This window comes from Papio anubis, chromosome 12, assembly GCF_008728515.1.
Source record: "Papio anubis isolate 15944 chromosome 12, Panubis1.0, whole genome shotgun sequence".
Taxonomy (NCBI): domain Eukaryota; kingdom Metazoa; phylum Chordata; class Mammalia; order Primates; family Cercopithecidae; genus Papio; species Papio anubis.
Window position 1 is genome coordinate 93,216,654 of NC_044987.1, and position 12,038 is coordinate 93,228,691.

The 12,038-nt window shown below is 46.4% G+C and overlaps 1 protein-coding gene across 4 annotated transcripts in view; it reads right to left on the minus strand.

The window, feature by feature from the left end:
• LMO2 (LIM domain only 2) overlaps window positions 1-11,527 on the minus strand; it is a 34,445-nt gene extending 22,918 nt beyond the window's left edge. The window contains exons 1-2 of one of the 4 annotated variants that reach the window (XM_003910054.3): window positions 11,041-11,527; window positions 510-573 (exon numbers count right to left, since the gene is read on the minus strand). The gene's annotated coding sequence lies outside the window, so the exon portion shown is untranslated. Of the gene's footprint in view, window positions 1-504; window positions 594-10,368; window positions 10,830-11,040 lie in introns of those variants that run through there. The other 3 variants (XM_031653398.1, XM_009186328.4, XM_009186330.4) reach the window with 3 other exon arrangements.
• Window positions 11,528-12,038: the final 511 nt, after the last annotated feature.

A 12,038-nucleotide genomic window follows, 5' to 3' on the forward strand; every position in this document is an offset into this window, starting at 1 on the left:
TTTGTATTTCCTGCGTGGCCCTCCATCTGGAAATATCTTTTATCTGGCAACTTTTGCAAAATGAACCGAATCTTGAACGAGGTCTTGGCAGGTTTATGCTAGCCTCTCTATCACTCCAATAAGTCATCTCCATTCTCACCTTCACAAGGGTCAAGCAGTTGTGACTTGGGATAGGAGACGGGGCTGGCACGGAATGGTAGCGAGTCATCTGGGCCCTGAGGCATCTTTTTAACCCTGAAAACGTCCACTTGGAGGGCAAGAGCCAAATCTAAAAAATTATTATACATACTGTCTTTCAGCTTAAATATGTATGCTCTCACTCCAAGTTCAGATCACAATTTTACAATTCCACATTTTGTAATTGTTAAGTGCAGTCTCGCTTCCCCAAAGACTGCAAGCTCATTCTGCCCATCCAAGAGCCTTCTTAGCTCAGTCTCTGGCATGCAGTAAGCATACAATAATGGAAGGAATGAAGGAATGAACAAATGAATTAATTAAACCCACCTTACCTGCCTCTCCACTAGTTACTTCAAGTCCAGGTTGAAAAATACCTTCTTTTCAGAGCAGTTGTTACTGAAAGAAAATGAGAGGAGCCCTCTGGTTTAGACAGCTAGAAGTAGAAAGGAGAAAGAGAGAGAGAGAGAGAGAAAAAAAAAAAAAAAAAAAAAGAATTCTTATCTTCAGTTAGAGAAATGTTTCCACAGGTCCCTGATAAACTAGGGAAAAAGACCCCCAGGGCTTTCTGATAGCAGGCGGGTGTCCTTGATAGTGTGACGGGTGGGGCAGGCGGAACTTTGGCATCAGGGCTCAGGGATGGATTCTAACGGTTTCTTTGCTGGTTGAAGAGGCTGCTTCCTGCCGACTTCTTTTTTTTTTCTTATTCTTCATGTACCAGCCCAGCTTGTGAAAGCAAAGGAGTCGTCCCTTTTCCAAATGAACGGGACTGGTGTGTCAGGTGGCCTCGCCATTGCACGCGCCTGCCGGTCTGAGAAAGCGAGTGTTCGTCTGTGTCTGCGACTGGTTGTGTCTCATGCTTTGCAAATCTCTTATCCCTCTGAGTCTCAGAAATCCCCCACGAGTGAAAAAGGGCAGGTAGCCTGGTGCCCATTTGATAGGAGAGGAAATGAGGCCAAAGCCCCTCCAAATCTGAAACATGCCTAAACTAGAGAACTGCGTGACCCTTATTCCTTAGACTTGGGCATTCTTGCTCACAGGCATGTCTTGAGTATTTTTCAAGACGAAGAGCTTCATGAGGCAAAAGCCAACATACAGATACCGTATTACCTGTGGCATTTATTGGATTTGTCTCTTGAGTGATTCAAACAAAACATTACGGTTATAAATAGATAGACCTAATTGCTGCAAATAATACCTACCTTTTATTGAGCACTTATTATGTGCCAGACATTTTAAATGCTTGATCTTATTCAATTCTGATTAAAAAAAAATACCTCCTGGCCGGGCGTGGTGGCTCAAGCCTGTAATCCCAGCACTTTGGGAGGCCGAGACGGGTGGATCACGAGGTCAGGAGATTGAGACCATCCTGGCTAACACGGTGAAACCCCGTCTCTACTAAAAAATACAAAAAACTAGCCGGGCGAGGTGGTGGGCACCTGTAGTCCCAGCTACTTGGGAGGCTGAGGCAGGAGAATGGCGTGAACCCAGGAGGCGGAGCTTGCAGTGAGCTGAGATCCGGCCACTGCACTCCAGCCTGGGCGACAGAGCGAGACTCCGTCTCAAAAAGAAAAAAAAACCTCCTGAGATCAGTAGTATTATTCCAATTTTACAGAGGAGGAAACTGAGAGAGAAGTTTCAACAACTTTCCCAGTGTCATACAGCTGCATAAATGTAGGAGATGGAATTTAGACCTAGGTCTTCTGACTCTATGCCCTCATCTCATCCACTATGCCAGTGTTTCCCAAATTTCCTACGTTTGCATGTTAGGAATACATATTCTTAGGCCCATACCCAATCTCCCAGATCAAGGGAGAAACCTCAGAAGGCCTTTCCCTGATCTGAAAAATAGCCTCCTCCCGGGCACTAACACACCGCTGTTTAATTTTCATCATTATATTTGTCACTACTTGATATTTTCTTATTTGTGTATTTGCATATTGTCTTTCTTCTCCACTAAGGGATGAATTCCATAAGTGCAGATACAAGATGTCCAAAGTTTTAATTTCTAGCAACTGACTAACAGGGATGGTACCTAGGAAGTACTCAATACATATTTAATAGATAAGTTAGTAGACACTGTCCAAAGTATTGTGTTAGGAAGAATTGTGAGTCTGGACCCAGGTTCTGGAGAGAAGAGCAGAACACTGATGTGTGCCCTGAGATTTCGGCGTGGGAAAATGTTGGCACATATGCCATGTATTTGCCATCCGAGAGAAAGAAACTCAGTACCCCCAAAATAAGAGGAAGATGACACAGCAAGTCAGTAGGAGAGCCAGGTAAAATACAATCACTTCTTTCCAAGACCTTTATCTCTTACTTGGAAGTCAAAATGAACACGTTTGTAATGGAGAAGACATCCACGGTCAACAGTGAGGTGCTGACCAAAACTGCAATCAGATTGGATTAGGGAGCGATCACAGTGGACATCAGCATGGAAGGCTTTCTGGAGGAAGCAGAAAATTGAGTTGCCCCTTGATGAGCAATTATCTGGAAACTTTCTTTGTTTTCAGGCTTGTACTATGAGCTTTACATAGAGTGCTTTTTTAAGGCCCTTGCAACACCCTAATGAAGTAAGTATTGTAATCATAATGTTATGGGTGATGAAACTGAGTCACAGAAAGGCTACAGAACTTGCTCCAGATCACAGAGCTACTAAGGATGGAGTAGGAATTAACAGCCAGTGATTTCAATAATGGTTTTCTTAAGCAGAGCAGGTGTGTCTGGTGGGAAACAGCCCAAGTAAGGGTCTGGGTATGGGGTCAGTTGGAGGAGCTGGAGGTGCAGTTCACAGGTAGTAATGAAGTCAACTGGCTGCAGAATTGGACCATAACAATATTCCAGTGAAAGGAACCAGATCTGCTGTTCACTCCCATTTGAAGGCATTGGATGCCAAAATGCACCACACCTGACCCAGTGATCACAGGCAATTCAAAGGTTTATTACTTATGCAGGCATAGGCAGCGAGGGGAGCCCCTGGTTGAGGGCCCCACTGAGAAGAGGGCTCCCTGACCTCTGGGGAAGAGAGAGAGCCTGGTGCTGGGGACCTAGGTAGATATAGGACAGGAGCCCACCTGTTGAATAATGCCGAGAGGAGGTATGGGGGGAGATTAATTTTAAGTGATCTGCTCTGGTGGGGGTCAGGCTGGGGGTAGTCAATCAGAAAGAGCAAGGGTGAGTTTTCTTGCATGTGATTACTAGGTGCTGCAGAGGTGAGTGGGGCTGAGTGGGTGGTGAGGGGCGGGGGTGCCCTGATGGTTTCTGCCCCAGTGGGTGTTAATTGTTTGGCCAAATGACATTTTGCTGGGAGCAACTTTTTGCACTCAACTCAATTTCTTCAAAATTCACTCCCTAACGTTTGGTTCACCATCCCAAGAGCTAATATACTTGTATACAGGCTGTACCAATTTTACATAGCCAGTTCAGTATGTAAGTCTACCTGTGGGCAGGAGGGTCACCCCAGGCTATAGGGGACATCCAAGTCCTAGGGAGTTCAGAGTACCACATGTAGAATTTGGTTTCGGTTTGGTGGCACATCCGTTGGGCTATTTGGATTACTTTGCCTGCAATATTTATCCACATCCAGCAGGATACGCTATGTCCTCTGAGAGCGTATACTCCTTCTGGGAAGCTGGCATGTCATCTGGAACTAGTCTCTTATCTGCCACCCTGGCAGTTAGGGGTTTTTGCCCTTCAGTGAAAGCTTCCAGTGCTGCTGATTTTTGTGTTACAAGGGCTGATTGAACCTCGGACCTTTCTCTGAAGTATTTACTAGTTTTCCTGGTGTGATCATATGGTAAGATCTTAGTCCCACTCTTCTAGCCCCAGGTCATGCTTACACCCAGGACAATGGGTAGGAAGACGGCCCATCACCTCTGACTAGGGACTGTGACCAGCAGGGTTAAACTGCAGAACAGTTAGAAAAATGTGAAAGAGGGTTGTCAGAGTTAACAGTGTGCAGGTGAGTTTAGGTAGTTGGGATGTCAGGAGGAAGTTATCTAGGAGTGGAACAGGTGAAGCAGGTTCCCTCTGGGGCTTCCAATCTCTCATGTTCCTTTAATATCTGGGGTGAGCCATGACACTGGTTGTGCTATGTGGACCTAGGAAGATACAAACATAGGCATGTATTTGTACATTTGGATAGATGCATGATGTGGACTTATGAGCCAGGGACCAGACTGGATAACATCTGAGCCAGCATAGGACAGGGCAAGACCTAGGAGCCTAGACCAGAAGTGTTTGGTGTTGGTGGTTTTGTGGTGCAAATAAGGGAGTGGCCTGCTCACGGGGGCAGATAGGAGGCCCAACATTGCATGAGGTCCAGCCACTGGGATGTGGCTTTATCTATGTGTACATACAAATTAGCCCGGAGATAGCCTTAGGCAGTAGAATTGCTTTGGGAGGCCCAGGAGGGGAAGTTCAGCCACAATAGCAATGAGGTTTATTGTGCCCAATGGGGAGGAAGTGGGAGGAGAGAGTTATAACTTTGGTGGCCTGTCTGGTGGCCACCCTTTTCAGGTACGTGACAAATGCTGATTAAGGGATCCCCCAAGGGAAGCTGTTTGTGCTCCAGCAGGGGGGTCCCTTGGTAGATGATGTGGGTTACTGGTGGGCAGCCTCCAGGATGCAGTGGTTGGCTGGGATGTGGTCATTACCTGCAATGTGGCCATTGTCTCCCTGGGCTGGTACAATTTTTTTTTTTTTTTTTTAGCTGGAGTTTCGCTCTTGTCACCCAGGCTGGAGTGCCATGGCACAATCTTGGCTTATTGCAGCCTCTGCCTCCCAGGTTCAAGCAATTCTCCTGCCTTAGCCTCCCAAGTAGCTGGGATTGCAGGTGCCTGCCACTAAGCCTGGCTAATTTTTTTGTATTTTTAGTAGAGACGGGGTTTCACCATGTTGGCCAGGCTGGTCTCAAACTCCTGACTTCGGGTGATCCACCCGCCTTGGCCTCCCAAAGTGCGGGGATTACAGGCAGGAGCCACCATGCCTGACCACAACTCTTAAGTCAGACTTGGGTCATGGAGGTATAGGCTGACATCTGGAAGGATGTCACAAAGATGCACAAAGCAGAAGGAGTGCTTGAGGGCACATTTAGAAGGGGTGCTGGAGGGCACCACATGCCCTGGGCTGCTGATTGGGCATCATTACTATGATAAAGGTAGTTTGTGGGGGAGGTGGGACTAAACATGCAGGACCACATTCCTTTCTGTTTGTCCTGATGGCTGCTCAGGATGATGTGATATTCCTGGCCCATGGTGTTGTAGAAGAATTATATATTCCAAACAGATAGGGATGACACTGCAGGTGCAGTATTGCCCAGGTGTCCCAGCACTGAGTAGGGAAACTGTGTCCCAGGCCACCAGCCATATCAGGCATAGCAAGCTATCAAAAACCAAAAGTTTCCACAATAACATTTTCAGTTTTTAGAGTCTGTAATAGCATTTAGGGCTGGCCTTTTCGAATGACAGGGGCATCTGTATCCCACAGCTGTGAGTGGCTCTCCGTGCTTTGGCATCCGTGGTGGGGAATAGACAGCCTCGGCCATTGCTATTTTAGAACACTAATGTTGGGGGGCTCTTTCGTCTTCCTCCAAGATCCACATGGTGGTAGGTGTCAGTCCAGGGGCCAATACTTCTATTCCCTGTGGAACAAGCTCCACAGTAGCCAGCCTTTAAATCCATCACAAGTGGTAGATGTGTTCGGGGATGGGAGATCCTCATTTCCAGGCTGGTAGAAACATGTTGTCAGGGACTTCACTGTTCCATCCATAGCCAGCAGGTCCCACTGATTATGACCATTGGTTTGACACTGATTCTTTGTGAATTCGGAAAAGGATAGAGGAATGAAGGATCGGAGGAGCAAGAGGAGCAATCCCATAAGGCAATCTGTGGCTTGGAACCTGGGACTCTTGTCAGAACTAGTAAATGTAAAACAAGGGCATTTTATTATGGATGAGGGGCCCACAGGGGCAAGTATCAAGGGAGATAAGAGCAGTAAGAGAAAACTGATTTGGAAACCACAAGCCATTTTGTAGCTTTAAGGGAATATATATCATTGTGGAGTTTGCGGTAGCCTGGTGGGAGAAGTAAGCCAGTGACAGACAGGAATACATGTCCACCATGGTTAGGGCATATTGTGGGATTGGGGAACCTGAGGGAAGGACCCATTACCATGAATTTTCCATCGTGAGTGTGGTCAGTTTCCTCAGTGATTCTGCTAGGAGTGACATATTGCACCCACCCATATTTCTCCACAAGTATTCAATATGTTTGGGATAGCAGTTGAATATGGGTGGGCAACGTACATGCAGTATCTTATTGTGGAAGGCCTTAGTTGCTAGTCTCCAAGACTGTGGATTTATTTATTTGTTTGTTTGTTTATTTATTTATTTATTTTTAGTTTTAGTTTTTTGAGACAGGGTCTTGTCTGTTGCTCAGGCTGGAGTGCAATGGAGCTATTGTGGTTCACTGCAGCCTTGACCTTCTGAGTTCAGGTGATCCTCCCAACTCAACCTCCCAAGTAGCTCTGTGCACCATCACACCTGGCTAATTTTTTTTTTTTTTTTTTTTTTTTTTGGTAGAGATGGGGTTTTGCCATGTTGCCCAGGCTGATCTCAAACTCCTGGGCTCAAGCCATCTGCCTGCCTCGGCCTCCCAAAGTGATGGGATTACAGGTGTAAGCCACTGCACCCAGCCAAGAATGTGGATTTAATGAGCCTTTAGTCCATGGAAGACTCTTGAACAGCGGAAGGATGTGAGTGGAGTTGCATTTGGGTTGGGTTGGGGTGGGGAGAGCCTGGAGGTGAGGCTACTGTGCTAGGAGCTTAACCACCAGTGAAGGGTTGAAGAAAGGAGTTAGGGGCAATGGGAGTGACTGAGTGGGCAATGACAGAGGGACCCATGTGACTGGCCAAGACTTGTCTGCAGCAGACAAGGAAGCTATAGCCAGGCAGCTGCAGGGCTATTGATAGAAGCTGCCATGGCTTGAGCACTTCCTCTGTGCCATACTCATACAAGTGCATTCGTATATGATCTCGCTCCTCCCTCACACTGAGGTCATTTGTGGGATGCAAATGGCCAGTCTTATGCTTCTGCCTCATCCACACAGGCCAGGGGCCATACTCTGTGCCACTGCCAGGGGGATCCTTTCATAAACTGCATCAGATTGTCTCACTCCTCTGCTTGAAGCCTTCCCAAGGCTTCCTTCTTGGCCAGAGTAAAAAGCCGAAGTCCTATAAGGCCCTGCATATCCAGCCCCAGCCCTCTCTGTGTCGCCTTCTCTTACACTCCCTTTCTCCTTCCCTCCCTCTGCTTCAGCCACACAGGCCCCCTTGTCATTCTTCAAACTCTTGCTTTAGGGCCTTTGCTCTTCTCCTTCTTCCAGGAACATTCTTCCACAGATGTGAGTTCTTCTTACTGGAAAGGTCTTCCTTCATCACCTGAGTAAGACACTAATAACCCAGGCCAGCACATTCCATTTTCCCTCACTCTGTCTGTGTTACTTTTCTCCCTTGCACGTATTGCCATCTGGCATACAATATGTGTGCTTGCTTATTTGATGGGTGTCTGTCTCACCCTCTCAAGTTTGTAAGCTCCTTTCAGGCAAGAGCAATGTTTGTTTTGTTGAAGTCTTCGTATCCGCAGTGCCTAGAACAGTTCCTGCTGTGTATGGGGCGCCCAGTAAACGCTTGCTGAGTGGATGAATGAAGTGTGTATTATCATCCTGATTTGATGAAAGGGAAAACTGAGGCTCAGAAAGGGTAAGCAACTTCTCCAGGCAGGACAGCTAGTAGTTGCCAAAGCCAGGGTTCAAGTCTGACTACAAAGCCTGTGCTATTTCCGTTAGGGTAGAATAGAAGAATACCCTCGAGGCTTGGATCTTTGTAACTGAGAAAATTGATCTTTTTTTTTTTTTTGAGGTGGAGTCTCATTCTGTCGCCCGGCTGGAGTGCAGGGTTCAATCTCTCGCTACAAAGCCCAGCCTCCGGTTCATGCCATTCTTTCCTGCCCCCAGCTCCCCGAGTAGCTGGGACCACAGGCGCCCACCACTACTCGGCTAATTTTTGTATTTTTTAGTAGAGACAAGGTTTCACCATGTTAGCCAGGATGGTCTCGATCTCCTGACCTCATGATCCACCTGCCTTGGCCTCCCAAAGTGCTGGGATTACAGGCATGAGCCACCACGTCCAGCCAAAAATGGATCTTTAACAAACAGAAATGGGGAAATTGAACGGATTTGGGTAATAGGGGAGAGATGACAAGTTCATTTGGAACTCTGCTCTTCTTTGACTGCATTGGGACCTCAGAGGCTAGGGGTAGCCATTTGAGCATCTTCTGTGTGCCAGGCGCTGTGCTGGGCACTAAGGATTTAAAAATAAACAAGACACCATCCGTACCCTTAGGGAGCTCACCAGCTAGGGGTGAAGTGTCCAGGACATACTCTCTGAGTTCCTGTTGTGGCAGCTAACCATAGCCAGACCAGAGCACGGAGATGAGCTGGCAGCCAGACTCTCCAGGCCAGATACGGGCCGGGTAGCAGCATCTGACTGTCCTGTGCGTCTGTTCAACAGAATCGCTGAGCAGTTCTGTTGTGCCAGACAAAGCAGTAACAATAGCGATACAGAAGCAGGTCAGACAAGGGTCCATTCTCAGAAGCTCACAGCAGTGAGGAGGAGGCATCCTTCACTCATTATTCATTCATCCGTCAGCTAGAAAACAAGCACTTGCCATGTGCAAGGCTTATAAAATTTATAACACTTATGAAAACACTCCTAGGCTCTTGTTACAAAGCAATGAAGAAAAGAGAGATGATCCCTACACTCAAGGAACTTACAACCGAGTGGCGATGCGGAGAAAAGAGAACTCTTAAATGCTGTTGGTGGGAATGTAAATTAGTACAGTCTCTAGGAAGAACAGTATGGAGATTTGTCAGAGAACTAAAATTAGAACTACCATTCGATCCAGCAATCCCACTACTGGGTATCCATCCAAAGGAAAAGAAAGTATTAGATACCTGAACTTGTAGGTTTATTGTAGCACTATTCACAATAGCAAAGACGTGGAATCAACCTAAGTGTCCATCAATGGATGATTGGATTTAAAACTGTGGTATATATATGTGCAATGGAATACTAGTCAGCCATAAAAAAGAATAAAATCATGTCTCTTGAGACCACATGGGTAGAACCGGAAGCTGCTATCTTAAGTTAAAAAAGTCAGACACAGAAAGACAAATATCACATTTTTCACTCATAAGTGGGAGCTAAATAATGTGTACACATGGCCATAGGGTGTGGAATGATAGACACTGGAGACTCAGAAGGGTGGGGGGAGGACGATGAGAAATTAATTGATGGGTACAATGTGTGTTATGCTGGTGATAGATACCTTAGAAGCCCTGCAATTTACGCATGTCACAAAATGCAATTTACGCATGTCACAAAATCGTACTTGTTCCCCATAAATTTATATAAGTTTTTATGTTTTTGTTTTTGTTTTTATGAGACGGAGTTTCTCATCATCCAGGCTGGAGTGCAATAGTGACATCTTGGCTCACTGCAACCTCCGCCTCCCGTGTTCAGCGATTCTCCTCTCTCAGCCTCCCGAGTAGCTGCGATTACAGGTGCCTGCCACCACGTCTGGCTAATTTTCATATTTTTAGTAGAGACAGGGTTTCACCATGTTGCCCAAGCTGGTCTTGAACTCCTGACCTCAGGCGATCCACCTGCCTCAGCCTCCCAAAGTGTTAGGATTACAGGTGTGAGCCTGTAAGTTTTTTAAAAACTTAGAGGTGAGTAATTATAATAAGTGATATTATTATTACTCTTATTAACAATGACAATGATGACTGATGAGCGCTAAGTGCCAGCTACTATCCAAGCACTTCCATGATTTATTTCTATTATTTCTTACAATAACTCTATGGGTACCCCTATATTACAGATGAGAAAACTGAGACTGTCATCTTTCTAAGGTCTAAAGTGATTTTCTGGGAGCACAAACAAGAGCTTAATTAATTTTAACAGATAAAGACAGAAAAAGGCTTCACAGAAGATTCACCTTTTCAGGGCAATCTAAAGAAGTACAGGTTTTCTTTAAGCTGAACCATTAGGGCAAGAATCTGGAATAATATCTGCTTCAAAGGGGAGTTATGCAAAGTCAACAAGATAAGATGTGTAAAACCCAAGCACAGTACCTGGCACAAAGTAGATACTCCCAAATGTTTGTTCCCCTTCATTGATCCTCTGTGGTAGAAGGAACTTGTAGCCACTTTCCCCATCCACCTTGGTTTTTCAAAACACCCCTTGAAGTTATAACCTCCTTGGGAGCCAAGGCTTTTCTGAAGCACCCCATTACAATCTTTGCCCTCAACTCAGAACTGGAATGTGTTTGAAAATGCTAACAAGGACAGCAGCCCCACCTCTTCTTCATTGCCTAAGGTTGTTAGGCAAACACACACACACATGCACACACACTCACACAGTTGCTGGGGAGATCATGGTAAACACAAGCCTCTCTTTTGGATCAGAATAATTGAGTGGTCTCCCTTTGTGGCCAGCGTACAGGAACAAATTAAATGGGTAAATTAGCAGTTCCCGAAGACATTAGCAACCAGCGGCTCACACAGCAAGCGCCTGACTCACCGTGGGGCCTCTCCAAGTCACAGCCTATGAATAGGCTCTTCCTCCCTCCAAAAGAGAAGCCAGAGTGCCCGGAACACCATAGGGGAAGCTTGAAGGCTTGTACCCCTTTGGAGTCTTTTTATTTTAAAAGACCGATTTAATTACCACTTCTTCTGGCTCCTTGAAGACGAAAAAAGTTCCCTTGCAATCCTCCATTCATCGGAGAATTAATGAAGCCTACTCACCGCAGATGATGTAATCCTGGTGGCTTCCCCCATCAGATCTAGGCTGCCTGCCCCACGGATACCTTCTGGGCTAATTGCCTGCTTTGCACCTGTTCCTTCTCGGGAGGCCCTGGCACCCTAGCACCTGGTACCTGTGCCATCTCCTCTCTGCCAGGACACCAGCAGGCCCTTGTGAATAGCAAAGCCCACTTCAAGGCTGAGGGCAGGTGGGGGTATTTCCTTCTCAATTCTGCTCAAGGCCCGTTGCTGTTCTTTGAGGATGTTGCAAATCCAGGGTTTGCAGGGCTGGGCCTCTCGGTGGCCTGGTTGTCTATCTGATAGGGCGGAGCCTTCACCCTTGCAGTGAGCTCTGTCACACCAGATGTGCTCCGTGTGGAATCCTAGCCATCCGGGGATGTCCTCAGCAAGCCCTACAGGGCCCAAATCCTAACTCAGACCCTCATCCTCCTACTCAGAACGTGGAGACTTGTGATCCTCAGTTTGGACGAATTCCAAGAGACCTTCCAATTCCAAGAAGCCGTCTTTGTTTCTGTTCACACATAGCTCCCTCTCCCTCCTAGGCCTTCCCCCTTTGAACTTCTCGCCTACACCATCAGCCTATATTTACTTCTCCTTCTTGCTCAATGCATTACTGTATTATCCCAGTTAAGAGGGGCTGCAGGTTGTATCAGAAAGTTCAGAGGCTCACATGACCTGGATTGGAATTTGGCTCAGCCACTGACTAGCCAGACAAACTCAAATAAAGTACACCGCTTCTCAGCACCTCGGCCCCCTCATTCATAAAAAATCAGGGACAATGGTATCCACTTTGCAGGGCTGTTGAGTGGATTAAATTAGACAACACAAGGAAAGAGCTTTCCTAAGTTCCAATGCCATGTAACACATACAGTATTGTCTTACCCAGCAATAATTTTGGTGCATGGATCTGATCATCTCTTTTTTTTTTTTTTTTTTTTTTTTTTTTTTTTGAGACGGAGTCTCGCTCAGTCCCCCAGGCT